Source organism: Medicago truncatula, chromosome 4 (genome assembly GCF_003473485.1).
Source record: "Medicago truncatula cultivar Jemalong A17 chromosome 4, MtrunA17r5.0-ANR, whole genome shotgun sequence".
In the NCBI taxonomy this organism is placed as follows: domain Eukaryota; kingdom Viridiplantae; phylum Streptophyta; class Magnoliopsida; order Fabales; family Fabaceae; genus Medicago; species Medicago truncatula.
This window is the reverse complement of record NC_053045.1, coordinates 18,744,613-18,758,100: the sequence shown is the minus strand read 5'-3', so window position 1 is coordinate 18,758,100 and position 13,488 is coordinate 18,744,613.

Genomic DNA, 13,488 nt, shown 5'->3' with positions numbered 1-13,488 from the left:
ACAATATCAATCATCTTAATTTCAGACTCTCTGAAGAACATTAATATTAAAAACAACTTCATTTCTACCCCAAGGACCAACTCACAACATATGTTAAATACTCTGAAACACCTTAATTGAACTCATAGTACTTCTAGTTTTGAGGTTTGGAATTATCCCATAAGTTTTGGATTAACTTAGAAATGGTTATGCTGAATTTTCATAAGATTTCACTAAGACCTCCTTGGAGTATTCTCATCATATCTCAAACACTAAAAATCATTTTCAAGTCAAACCAAAGCCACTAGAAGCTAACACAATTATCTACAACTTTCATGTTTACACCGAAGGCCTATTCAAAACAGAAACGTGTGAAAAAGACGCAAGAACGCGAAACAGGGGATGCTGTCAAAGTGCAGCTCGCGAGGCGAGTAAGTTTACTCGCTGTAGCGAGTTCCGACGGACAAATCTACGAGAACATATCAGTTTTCACTCCAAAAGCCCCAATTTCATCAACCCAAATCCAAAATTTGATAGGAAACTCAACCTATGTTTATTCTACAGCCTGAACTTCAATTCTTATGTTAATTCATTGAATTACCTACTCTTTAACAATCACTTCCAAACCAAAACCTAATTTCTCTAATCATCAAAATTACCACCTACATCATGTTAAATCCAGTTTTCATAATTAAAATACTTAGAATTAGAGAAAGTTAGTCCCACCCTTACCTTATTATTGATGATCGGCGGTCTCTCTCCCTCTTGGTTCTCCTCTTCTCTTGTTTTCTCCCTTTTCTCCCAAAACTGGTTGTACGTGAAAAGTAATTCTAAACCTAGTTTCTCCTATTTATCTCTTCCCATCTATTTTATCTTATTTCCACTTAATCCACTAAACTCTCTAAATTCTCAAAACAGCCCCACAATCTTAATCTTATTTCTATTTTCAAGACTTATTATATTAAATAATAAAATAACACTACTTAATAAAATAACGACACACCACATAATCATTTAAATCACATAAATATAAAATAAGTCAGTTAATAAATCACATAATCATATAAATATATTCTAAACCTATGAAAACAATCAAATAAATCAAATAATTCAAAGAGGGCGTTACAACTCTACCCCCCTTAAAAGAATTTCGTCCTCGAAATTCAAAGCACAAAAGAAAATGAATTCAATTATTGCTTAAATATCTTAAACTATATATAGCCAAATAGAAACTTCTAACAAAACATACAAACCACATTATAGTTAATCAATCAAACATGATCACATAATAAACATAGCCATTAATTAGGAAACAAAACGACAAGCAAGACAACATAAGTCAGTATTACAACTGTTACTCAACAAGACACGACTCAACTACATGGCCGGACAGATCAACCTGCTCTGATACCAATTGTAACACCCCGTTTTCCCAATATAAAAATTTCATTTAATTAATCAGAGTAATTCACATAAACGGAAATCACACTTCTTTTCTTAAAATTATAAATGGAATAATTAACTAATTATCCTTCAAAATTTAACAACTTAATAATTAATACTTCGCAGCGGAATTTATTCAAACATCTAAAACAGTCTTATTCTTGGGCACGAAGGCCTCATCATTAATAACTCATACAAATCCAATCAACATCTTATTTATGAAAATTCATTAAGCAATACGTAAGGAATAGAAAAGCATGCAACAAAGTTCCCATCCCGTTACGTATCAGAGCACCTAAAGACACACGTGGAAGATAATCCACTCACGACAGCAATCTAACAACAACTTATTCTCGATCACCTGCAAGTTACTCATACGAAGAGCAACATTTCCAAGTAGAAGGGGTGAGATTTCACATTCAATAATAGTAAGCATATAATTCATCAAAAGCATTTAACAAATTAAACTTCATCAATTAATAACATTAAATCTTCTTGTAATATTTCATTAATAACTCAGTCAACTTCTAAGCATTATTAACTTCATATTCATCGCATTATATACATCATCACTTAGCACTTAATAATAAAATCATAACCATCATCATATAACATCATAAATCATCACATCATAAACATCATCTTATAACATAAACGAAACAACATAATCATCATCTCATAATAATATAAACAACACAACATAATCTACATCTCATAATAATATACACAACACAACATAATCGTCATCTCATAATAATATAAGCAACACAACATATTCATCATCTTATAATAATATAAACAACAACATAATCATTAACATTCCATGGTTTGTCATCAACAACAACTTCAACGATTCGAGGACGACAACGTCAACCTGTCAATACAACTACGTGAGAGTGCACCACCTCTTATGAAACAACGACTTCAGAGTACACCACCTCTTATAAAACAACGACTTCAGAGTACACCACCTCTTATGAAACAACGACGTAAGAGTACACCACATCTTATAAAACAACAACGTAAGAGTACACCACCTCTTATGAAGCAACGACGTAAGAGTCCACCACCTCTTATAAAACAACAACTTAAACAGTCACCAACAACAGCTTCAACTACGGCTTCAACAACTTAGACAACATCAACAACTTAAGACTCCAATACTTTGGAACGACAACTTATAACTTAGACAACTTAAACCAACATCTCCAACTTGATCAATATTCAACAACAAAAGAAACAGCACAAGCAATTCACAACATAACAATATTAATGAAAAGCATAAACAACTTAAACATCATACATTTTCCACATAAGGCATATAATTATTTCACATAACCAACAATATTAATCATCTTAATTTCAGACTCTCTGAAGAACATTAATATTAAAAACAACTTCATTTCTACCCCAAGGACCAACTCACAACATATGTTAAATACTATGAAACACCTTAGTTGAACTCATAGTACTTCTAGTTTTGAGGTTTGGAATTATCCCATAAGTTTTGGATTAACTTATAAATGGTTATGCTGCATTTTCATAAGATTTCACTAAGACCTCCTTGGAGTATTTTCATCATATCTCAAACACTAAAAATCATTTTCAAGTCAAACCCAAGCCACTGGAAAGGTAACACAATTATCTACAACTTTCATGTTTACACAAAAAGTCAATTCAAAACAGAAACGTGTGAAAAAGACGCAAGAACGCGAAACAGGGGATGCTGTCAAAGTGCAGCTCGCGAAGCGAGTAAGTTTACTCGCAGTAGCGAGTTGCGACGGACAAATCTACGGGAACAGACCAATTTTCACTCCAAAAGCCCCAATTTCATCAACCCAAATCCCAAATTTGATAGGAAACTCAACCTATGTTTATTCTACAGCCTGAACTTCAATTCTTATGTTAATTCATTGAATTACCTACTCTTTAACAATCACTTCCAAACCAAAACCTAATTTCTCTAATCATCAAAATTACCACCTACATCATGTTAAATCCAGTTTTCATAATTCAAATACTTAGAATTAGAGAAAGTTAGTCCCACCCTTACCTTAGTATTGATGATCGGCGGTCTCCCTCCCTCTTGCTTCTCCTCTTCTCTTGTTTTCTCCCTTTTCTCCCAAAACTGGTTGTACGTGAAAAGTAATTCTAAACCTAGTTTATCCTATTTATCTCTTCCCATCTATTTTATCTTATTTCCACTTAATCCACTAAACTCTCTAAATTCTCAAAACAGCCCCACAATCTTAATCTTATTTCTATTTTCAAGACTTATTATATTAAATAATAAAATAACACTACTTAATAAAATAACGACACACCACATAATCATTTAAATCACATAAATATAAAATAAGTCACTTAATAAATCACATAATCATATAAATAAATTCTAAACCTATTAAAACAATCAAAACATCAAATAATTCAAAGAGGGCGTTACACTGCAAAGTTTTGAATTAATATGTTGAAGGATAAATTGTTATTTATCTCATTTATCTTTTTTAAGAAGTGTAGCATTCCGTTTATGTGTTTATTACTCTGGTAAATGTTATGAAATTTTTATGTTGGGAAAAACGGAGTGTTACAGTTATGATTTGGTTATTAAGTGCTATATGATGATGTTTATAATGTGATGAATATGGAGTTAATGATGATTTGGAGTTGGTTGAGTTATTAAGAAGTATTTGTAACGCCCACTTTCGTTTAATCGTTATTTAATCGAGTTTAGGTGATTATATTATATTTATATAATATATGTATGATTTTGATATGTTTTGATAAATTGTGGTGATTTTGGTGATTTGATTGATGACGTGTTAGGTTATGAGTTTTGGAGGATTTGATAAGATTAGAGAATTTATTTTATTGTTAAATAAAATAAAGATTTGAAAAATATTTAGTTGAGGGCTGTTTTGATATTTTAGATAGTTTTGGGGGAGAAAGTGAGATAAGATAAGTTATTAGAAAGAGGTATAAATAGGAGAAGACCTAATATTTTAGAAACTCATTGTACGTGAAAACTTTTGGAAAAGGGAGAAAAAGCTTAGAAGGGAGAAGAGCATAGAGAGAGCTGCGATTTCTTCATAACCAGGTAAGGGTGAGACTAATAATTCAATAATGTTAATTACTGTAATTCTGATGATTAGTTGACCAAGTTAGGATTGATTTAGAGAAGTTTTGGAATTAGGTCAAAGCCCTAAAAATTGATGATCAAACGGTAAAACTTGTTTAGATTGATGTAAGAACCGTCCTATAACCTTAGAACATGTTTAGGATGAATTCTGGAATCAAAATTAGGCTTTGAACCATGTTGTGTGAGGGATTTTTGAGAAAAACCCTAGTCTGCCCGTGCTTCTGTTCATCGCTCGCCACGGCGAGTGATGATCCTCGCCTCGCGAGTGATGAACTTCATCGCTCGCCACGCGAGCCCCTTTCCTTCGCCTCGCGAGTTGTTTGGTTCAACTCGCCATGGCGAGCAACCTTCCTCGCCTCGCGAGCTTAGGCAGAGTGCATGTCATATTTCGTGTTTCGACCTTTTTAGTTGAATCTTGTATGCCTTTGAGTACCTGAACTTACCTAGTATTGATTAGGAATGAATGTAGGATCAGAGGGAACCCAGAACAAGCTTAGTTTGTGAGTTGAGTGGTGCTCGCCATGGCGAGTAAGTACTCTCGCCTCGCGAGTACAAACAGGATGAACTTGATTATGTGTTTGTGCGATCTGTGTCGCACTTTTTGGTCCAGAGTGAACCCCTAATTGGTAATGAAACCTTATGATAACGTTTAATGCAGTCTGTAAAGCTATTGAGTTAAGTTGATATTATTTGAGCATGATTAAGGTATTATGCAATATGTAAGATATAATTGAAATGATTATGATTCTAGTAAATTGTTGTTGATATATTGATATCTCCTTGCTGTTATGCGACTTGACTATGATGCTGCTGTTATTTAACTGAGTATGCAATGTTTATATATGAATATAATGAAAATGATGACGTTTTGCATCAAGTTATTGAATGCACATGATTACGATGATTATGATGTTTTGTTCATATGTGTCCATGCATAGCATATCATTGAGCTTAGTCCTCACCACGAAAATTAGGAGCTTTGTCCTCCGCACGTTTTATAGGAGCTTTGTCCTCCGCACGATTAAAGTATATTAATACTTATGATGACGATTGGTACCACATGCATATAAGGAGTCTAGGAGCATTGTCACATTGTCATGATTAAGATGCCTTGTTGATAATGAATGGATATGTGATTATGTGATAAGTGTTATTTGATTATGTTATGTTGTTTATAATGATTGGATATATGATTACGTGATAACTGTTTAGCATTTATGCAAAGTTAATAATGGAATGATTGATGTTAATTTATGATTCGCAATTACATTGATTAATGTTATTTTATTATGAAATCTCACCCCTTCTGCTTGAAAATGTTGCCCTTCGTATGGGTAACTTGCAGGTGATCGTGCTTAGTGTGCAGTTGCTTCGTGAGTTGGCCTTGCCTTCACTGTGTCGTCTAGGTCGCTCTGATACGTAACGGGATGGGGTTTTATGCTATAACATGCTTCATTCTTTTACGTGAACTGCTTATGTTTTGATAAACTCTTTTGAGATACTTATTGGGCCTGCGTGCCGAAAACGTTTATGATTTATGTTTATGATTTTCCGCTGCTATGTTAAAGATATTTGTGAAGGTTAAATCATTATTTAACTGTTTTGGATTACGTTTCTATGTGATATCCCGTTTATGGTTTTTACTCTGATAATTGTTTAAGAAATTTGTATATTGGGAAAACGGGGTGTTACAGTATTACATGAAGAATTATTATTACTAATAGATGAAGTTTAAGTTGTTAAATGCATTTGATGAATTATATGCTTAATATTATTGTTTGTGAAATCTCACCCCTTTTGCTTGGAAATGTTGCTCTTCGTATGAGTAACTTGCAGGTGATCGAGTTTAAGTTGTTGTTAGATTGCTGTCGTGAGTGCATTATCTCTCACGTGTGTCTTTAGGTTCTCTGATACGTAACGGGATGGGAACTTTGTTGCATGCTTTTCTATTCCTTACGTATTGCTTATGAATTTACATGATTAAATTGTTAATTGAATTTTTATGAGATGTTTTGATGAGGCCTTTGTGCCAAGACTATTTTAGATGTTTGAATAAATTCCGCTGCGAAGTATTAAATATTATGTTATTGAATTTTGAAGGATAATTAGTTAATTATTCCGTTTATGATTTTAAGAAAAGAAGTGTGACATTCCGTTTATGTGAATTACTCTGATTAATTAAATGAAATTTTTATGTTGGGAAAACGGGGTGTTACAATAAATCGTACAATCTAACCCAACCTGTGCTGAAGAGTTTTTTTTTGGTTTTAGGGCTAAAATCTTTTGACCAAGAGAATAATTTGAGGATACCTGGGTTTAAGTTCCACGAGGAAATGGATCTCACTCTGTTTACATCTTCTAGGGTTGAGAACACAAACTCATAATATCCTTTCCTAATGAAAGTAATTTCCCACTTGGACAGATCTTTCCAAAACGGCGCCAGTTTGTTCTTTAAAGCAACTGTTGTTAGTGGAGTTGCACCCTTAGGCCAAATCACCCTACCATGAAGATTCAGCTTGCATGCATCCATACCTTCATTATATTCTTCCTCCGGGATCATGATAGCAAGCTCATCCCCTTTGAGACAGGGTTGAGGTAACTGGGAAGCTGGAATCTCGCAAATGGTTGAGATAGCTTGAGCGAATGTTTTGTGTGCTTTTTGTTGGTGGTTGTGGTTTCAGAATCTATATCTAGGCATTTCCAAGGGATCACGAAAGGATTCATTGTTGATCAATGGAAGAAGGGTGGGTCCGGTGGTTGTTTAGGGAATGTTTAAGGTTGAAGCTAGATGACAATGAACAGTGAAAAAAACAAAGCAAAATCGCCAGTCTTTCTCTCACATCTCTCTAACATTTCATCTCACCACCCATAATATAGATAATACTAAACTTAATAAAAAAAAAAATTATACTAAAAATAGTTGTAAGAACCAAAATTACAACAAAAAAAAAACACTCTATCATCTATTTGTTGAAAATGAGCTAAAGTTTTAAATTTAGATGAATATTGTTAACATTTTAAAATATAGATGATCAAATCGAAGAAAAATAAGTTAAAAAACTAAAACATTATTTAAAATTAAGTTAAAAGACTATTAACGTAATTTTGCCCTTATTTTTTTTGGCTTAAAAGTACTTTTGGTCCCCTATTAAAAAAAGGCTTAATTGCAGTTTTGGCCCCCTATGTTTCAAGAAGTTGTGATTTTGACCCCTTAACTAAATAAACTACAAAACCGCCCCCTAAGTATTGACTTTTTTTGCAGTTTTGACCTCCAGACCAATTTTGACAAAGTCAATGCACACATGGACGCCACATGTGTATTTATTAATTTTTTTTATTTTTTATTTTATGCTTTAAATATTTTTTTAATTAATTTTTTATATATATATATTTTAAGGGAGCCCCTAATATGGACCCTCTTTTTTAGGTCGCATTTAGAATACACAAATATAAGATTTGTGCACCATGCACAAGTTCATTCTTTGTGGACAGTTGTCGGTCTAAAACCTGTTGTGATAAATGTAATAAAAAAATGAAACATTAGTTTAATATTAAATATTGGTTTTATTGCTTTTGCTGGATGCACCTCCATAGTTGAATGAAACAATACTGCTAGTAATAATCTAAACATAGGAAGAAGAAAAAAGCCATGATTCAATTAGCACCGGAATTCCAATTAAATTAAATTAATTTGCTATCATTTCAGATTTGTAATTTCTGTTTAATTTTAATTTATATTAGTAAAAGTTGTTTCTTCCATCTTTGACGGTGATACTGAGAAAAGATTAAGAGAGACGGTTTGTGCGACTCGGGCGAGTTGACTCGGAGCACAGAAACGTGAGAAAAAAACAACTCTTCAACAGATTCATTCTTTATTGTTTCACGTTTCTTTCAACCTGAACAACAAGGGTGACATAGGTTGTTGGATAACGGCGGCCGAAAGTCGTGGTCATCAAATTCATATTTGCTTTCATCTTGCCTTTCAATTCCGATCAAAACTAAGCAATAATCTCTATATTTCATTGTGTATCATGTGAGATCTGATCGGTTCGCATCACGGATCGGAAAAACCCGTTTCAAATCCGTCGGGTGAAGGAAGAAGATGATAATTCATAAATAAAGAAACAATGTAAATTAAAAGCCCAAAAAAAACTTGCGCTTGGGAGCACGTGTAGGTCCCAGAATTCCAAAATAATTAATTTTTTTAATGCCCAATAAATATCAAATATTATTATGATCGTATTGGTATTTTTTTGGTTACATGGGCATAAGCTGGACGCTGAATAACACCACTACACCATGCATTTTGTTGTAAAATATATTCAGATTTATCGGAGCCTAGTATTGGTATAGTTTTGGAGTTATTCTTTCTTTTTTTAAGAAAAGATGCTTATAGCATTTCATTAATAATAATAATAGGTTGAATACATAATGAGATTGCATAATAAATAATGGGATTAGCTAGGGAAGTGGCTTCTCTTGCTAAAGCATGAGCCGCCGCATTCGCTTGTCGCCTAATAAACTCTACCCGGGAGTTTGTAAAGGAGGTGGAAAAAATCTCTCGGCACGCGTCAATAATATTTCCAAATTCTGTAACGTCGATCGTACGGGAGTAAAAAGCATCTCGAGTGATTTTTGAATCAAGTTCAAAGTCTATATTATCAAAATGCATATCTTGCATCCATTGCATAACATGATATAGACCCAACGCTTCACCGATAGCTACAGGAAATAATTGATCAAATTGCAACACTTTTGCTAGCACAAAAGTTCCAGAATCATCACGTATACACACGCCGATACCTGTCCTCTGAAATTGTGCTGAAAACGACGCATCGACATTGCACTTGAATCTCCCACTTCTCGGTGGTGTCCATTTCAGATTACCATGACATGCTGGCCTGTTATGGTGATGTGCGTGAGCCTGCAAAGGGACAGCAGACTGTTGGTGTTGTGCGTGAACCTGCAAGGGAACAGCAGGTTATTGTTGTTGCACATCCTCCTGCAGAAACGTTGCTGGTTGCAGCGTGTTTGCTTCTTCCCAATCTGCAATCAAGTTTCGAGCTCTGTCAACAACTTGTGCACTGTTCTCATCAACGTTCTCCCAAATTTTAAGGTTCCGGTGCTTCCACAAACTCCAGCAAGTAGCAACAAAGCGTTGTTTAATATTTCTGGACAGATTCTGGAGTATAGAGAAAATAGAATTTGCAGCAGAATCATAATGAATGGCTGCATGTTGAACATCATGCCAAATTCCTACAGAATTCCAAACATGGATAGCAAAAGGACATTCAAACAACAGATGATTTAAATCTCCCTTTATCTTGCAAACGAACTCGAGTCGGTAAGCATCCCCGACACATACGCCATAAGAGATTTTTCACCTTTGGCGGAACTTTCAAACACCAAATATTCTGCCAATTACCTGGCCTACGAAGATGGGAAACATCAATTAATTCTTCCACGCATAAACGATATGCACTCCGCACCGAATAACAACTGTAACTCCCTAATTATTATTTAATTATTTTTAGTTGATTTAAAGTCTTTTATATGATTTTAAATGATTTATGTTGATTTTGTGGTGTGGTGTATTTTATTAAATGGTTATTTTCATTATCTAATAGAATAAGTGGAGAAATAGAATTATTTTGGAGTGTGGGAGTTAATTAGGATTTAATAAAAATAAAGGGAGTTTAATGAAATAAAGGGGGAGTTATAGTTTTAGGAGTGAGGAAAAGAAAAGGTCAGAAGCAGTTTTACGTGAAACAAGTTTTGGGAGAGAAAATCAAGAACAAGGGTGGGAAGAACAACTGGAGTCAGAGAATCCGATTGTTGTGCTTTTGTTCATCTAAATTAAGGTAAGGGTGAGACTATCTCTCAATAATCATAGTATATAATTTCTGAAAATTGATCTAATTGAATTGTTCTTGAAAATAAAAATTGGGAATTAGGGTTGATGCTGATTTTGAAAGGGATGGTGTAAGAATCATGTTTAATGTGTTTAGTTTAGGGTTTAGAATGATTTCTTAATCTATATTGTTGTTGGGATCAGAATTATGAAGGAGATTAGAATTTGTGGGATAAATTGGAGAAGTTTTGTATGATTGCTAGAAATGGTACAGTTACTGAACTCAAACCCTAAAATCCAGAATCTCTCAAAATTAATCACTGAACCCAGGACTTAAATTCCTTACTATCTAATCTATCATGGACCCTAATCTCTCTCTAATCTTACTCACTAAGTGTATAAAATCCCTAATCTCTCAATGGGTCACGGTCTCAACTACTCCACAGTTAACACCCACCCTTCATCCGTGAACATCAAAACGGAGAATAAATCGCCAAAAACATGTTTAAATAATGTCCTGGTTCAAAAATCCGAAAATGCGTCTACAAAACTCCTACAATACACTTTAGAGGAGGGAAGGAAGATGAAACTCACCAAGAAGGAGAAAAATGGAGTAAATGGTCGTCAACCAATTTTCCGGCACGGTGGTCGCCGATAAAGTTGCTACTATTGCAAAATAAACATAGGGGTTTTGTTGCTGACATCATGAGGAAGAATATGGTGGGTTTGGTTTTTCCAATGGCAACTCACGGTGGCCGGAAAACAAGAGAGAAGGGGAGATCTCAAAAATTAAACTTCTTCAATCTAAAAATAAATTGAGGGCTTTTGTAGAGAAAGAAGAGAGGAATTCAATGGTGGTGGTGGGGATTTTAAAGGAGGCCAGACGGAAAAGTTATGGTGACTGGAAGTTGGTGGTGGTGGTGGTGACGAAAAAATGAGAAAGAATAAGAAGAAAGAGTCGAACAGGCAAGAGAGGAAGAAGAAAATATGAAGTGGCTTTTATTCTTTCTTTCTTTTACTTAAAATTAAATGGAGGGAAAGTGAAATTAGTGTTGTAAGAGGAAAATGAAATTCAATTATTTTGGCATAAGAGGGAAAGTGAAATTGGAGGGAGATGAAATTTGATTATTTTAGCATAAGAGGGAAAGTGAAATTGGAGGGAGATTTTTTCTTTTTTTTTTTTGAAAGAGAAATTGGAGGGAGATGAAATTTGATTATTTTTGCATATGAAGAAAAGGAAAATTGAGTAAAAGAATAATTAAAATGAAATTAATTTTTTTTTAGTTAATATTCAATTTATTACATTTATTAAAAAAAATAAAAAATCATTCCCTTATTTAATTTTTGCTTAAATTCTTGAGTTCCTCTTATGCGAAAAGTTCTTCTACAAAAAATTATCGTAAAATTTGATTTCTACGTCCACATTTGGTTAATTTGATCTTTAACTTTTGCAATTTTAAAAAATTCATATTTAATTCGTTTCATGTTAAAAAACTCTAAATTTTAATAAATGAACCTTTCATAGTGTTCTAAACTTGTCTCAAAAAAATTGTTCAAAAATTTAAGAGTTTAAGGATAATTAAACAAACTTTGTTGTAACATGGACTACCCTAGCTGAAATAATTTTGTAGGTAAAGTACTTGGATGAAAGTTCAATGACTAATAAAAAATTTAACTGACTAATCAACTTAAAACTCTCACCCTAATGACAAGATTCTTCAACCTAAACTACTTCCAAGATTTTAGAACAACTCATCAAACTCATAACTCTTACCCTAACTAAAAGAATCTTGTAGTTAAAGTACTTATGAAAGTTCAATGACTAATAAAAAATTGAACCGACTAATCAAGCTTAAAACTCTCACCCTAATGACAAAATTCTTCGACCTAAACTACTTCCAAGATTTCAGAAAAATCCATCAAACTCACAACTCTTACCCTTATTAAAAGAATCTTGTAGTCAAAGTACTTGGATGAACGTTCAATGACTAATCAAACTCTTGTTATCGACTAACCAAGCTTACAAATCTAACTCTAATGAAAACTATAACCCTAATGACAAGATTCTTCGACCTATACTACCTCCAAAATTTCAAAACGACTGATCAAACTCACAACTCTTACCATAATTGAAAGAATCTTGGAGTCAAAGTACTTGGATGAACGTTCAATGACTAATCAAACTCTCGTTATCGACTAACCAACCTTTTAAATCTAACCCTAATGAAAACTATAACCCTAATTACAAGATTCTTTGACCTAAACTACTTCCAAGATTTCAAAACGACTGATCAAACTCACAACTCTTACCCTAACTGAAAGAATCTTGGAGTCAGATTACTTGGATGAACGCTCAATGACTAATCAAACTCTTGTTATCAAATAACCAAGCTTACAAATCTAACCCTAATGAAAACTATAACCCTAATGGCAAGATTCTTCAACCTAAACTACTTCAAAGATTTCAAAACGACTGATCTAACTCACAACTCTTACCCTAACTGAAAGAATCTTGGAGTCAGATTACTTGGATGAACGCTCAATGACTAATCAAACTCTTGTTATCAAATAACCAAGCTTACAAATCTAACCCTAATGAAAACTATAACCCTAATGACAAGATTCTTCGACCTAAACTACTTCTAAGATTTCAAAACGACTGATCAAACTCACAACTCTTACCCTAACTGAAAGAATCTTGGAGACAAAGTACTTGGATGAACGATCACTTACTAATCAAACTCTTGTTATCGACTAACCAAGCTTACACCTCTAACCCTAGCGACAACTCTCACCCTAATGACAAGTTTCTTAGACCTAACCTACTTCAAAGATTTCAAAGCGACTCATCAAACTCACAACTCTTACCCTCACTAGAAGAATCTTGGAGTCAAAGTACTTGGATGAACGTTCAATGAATAATGAAACTCTTTAACGACTAATCAAGCATGTAACTCTAACCCTAACGACAATAGTCTTCGACCTAAACTGCTTTAATAGTTAGATCAAGAGGTCATAACGACTAATCAAACCCACAATTCTTACCCTAACAACAAGAATCTTATACGAAAAGTAC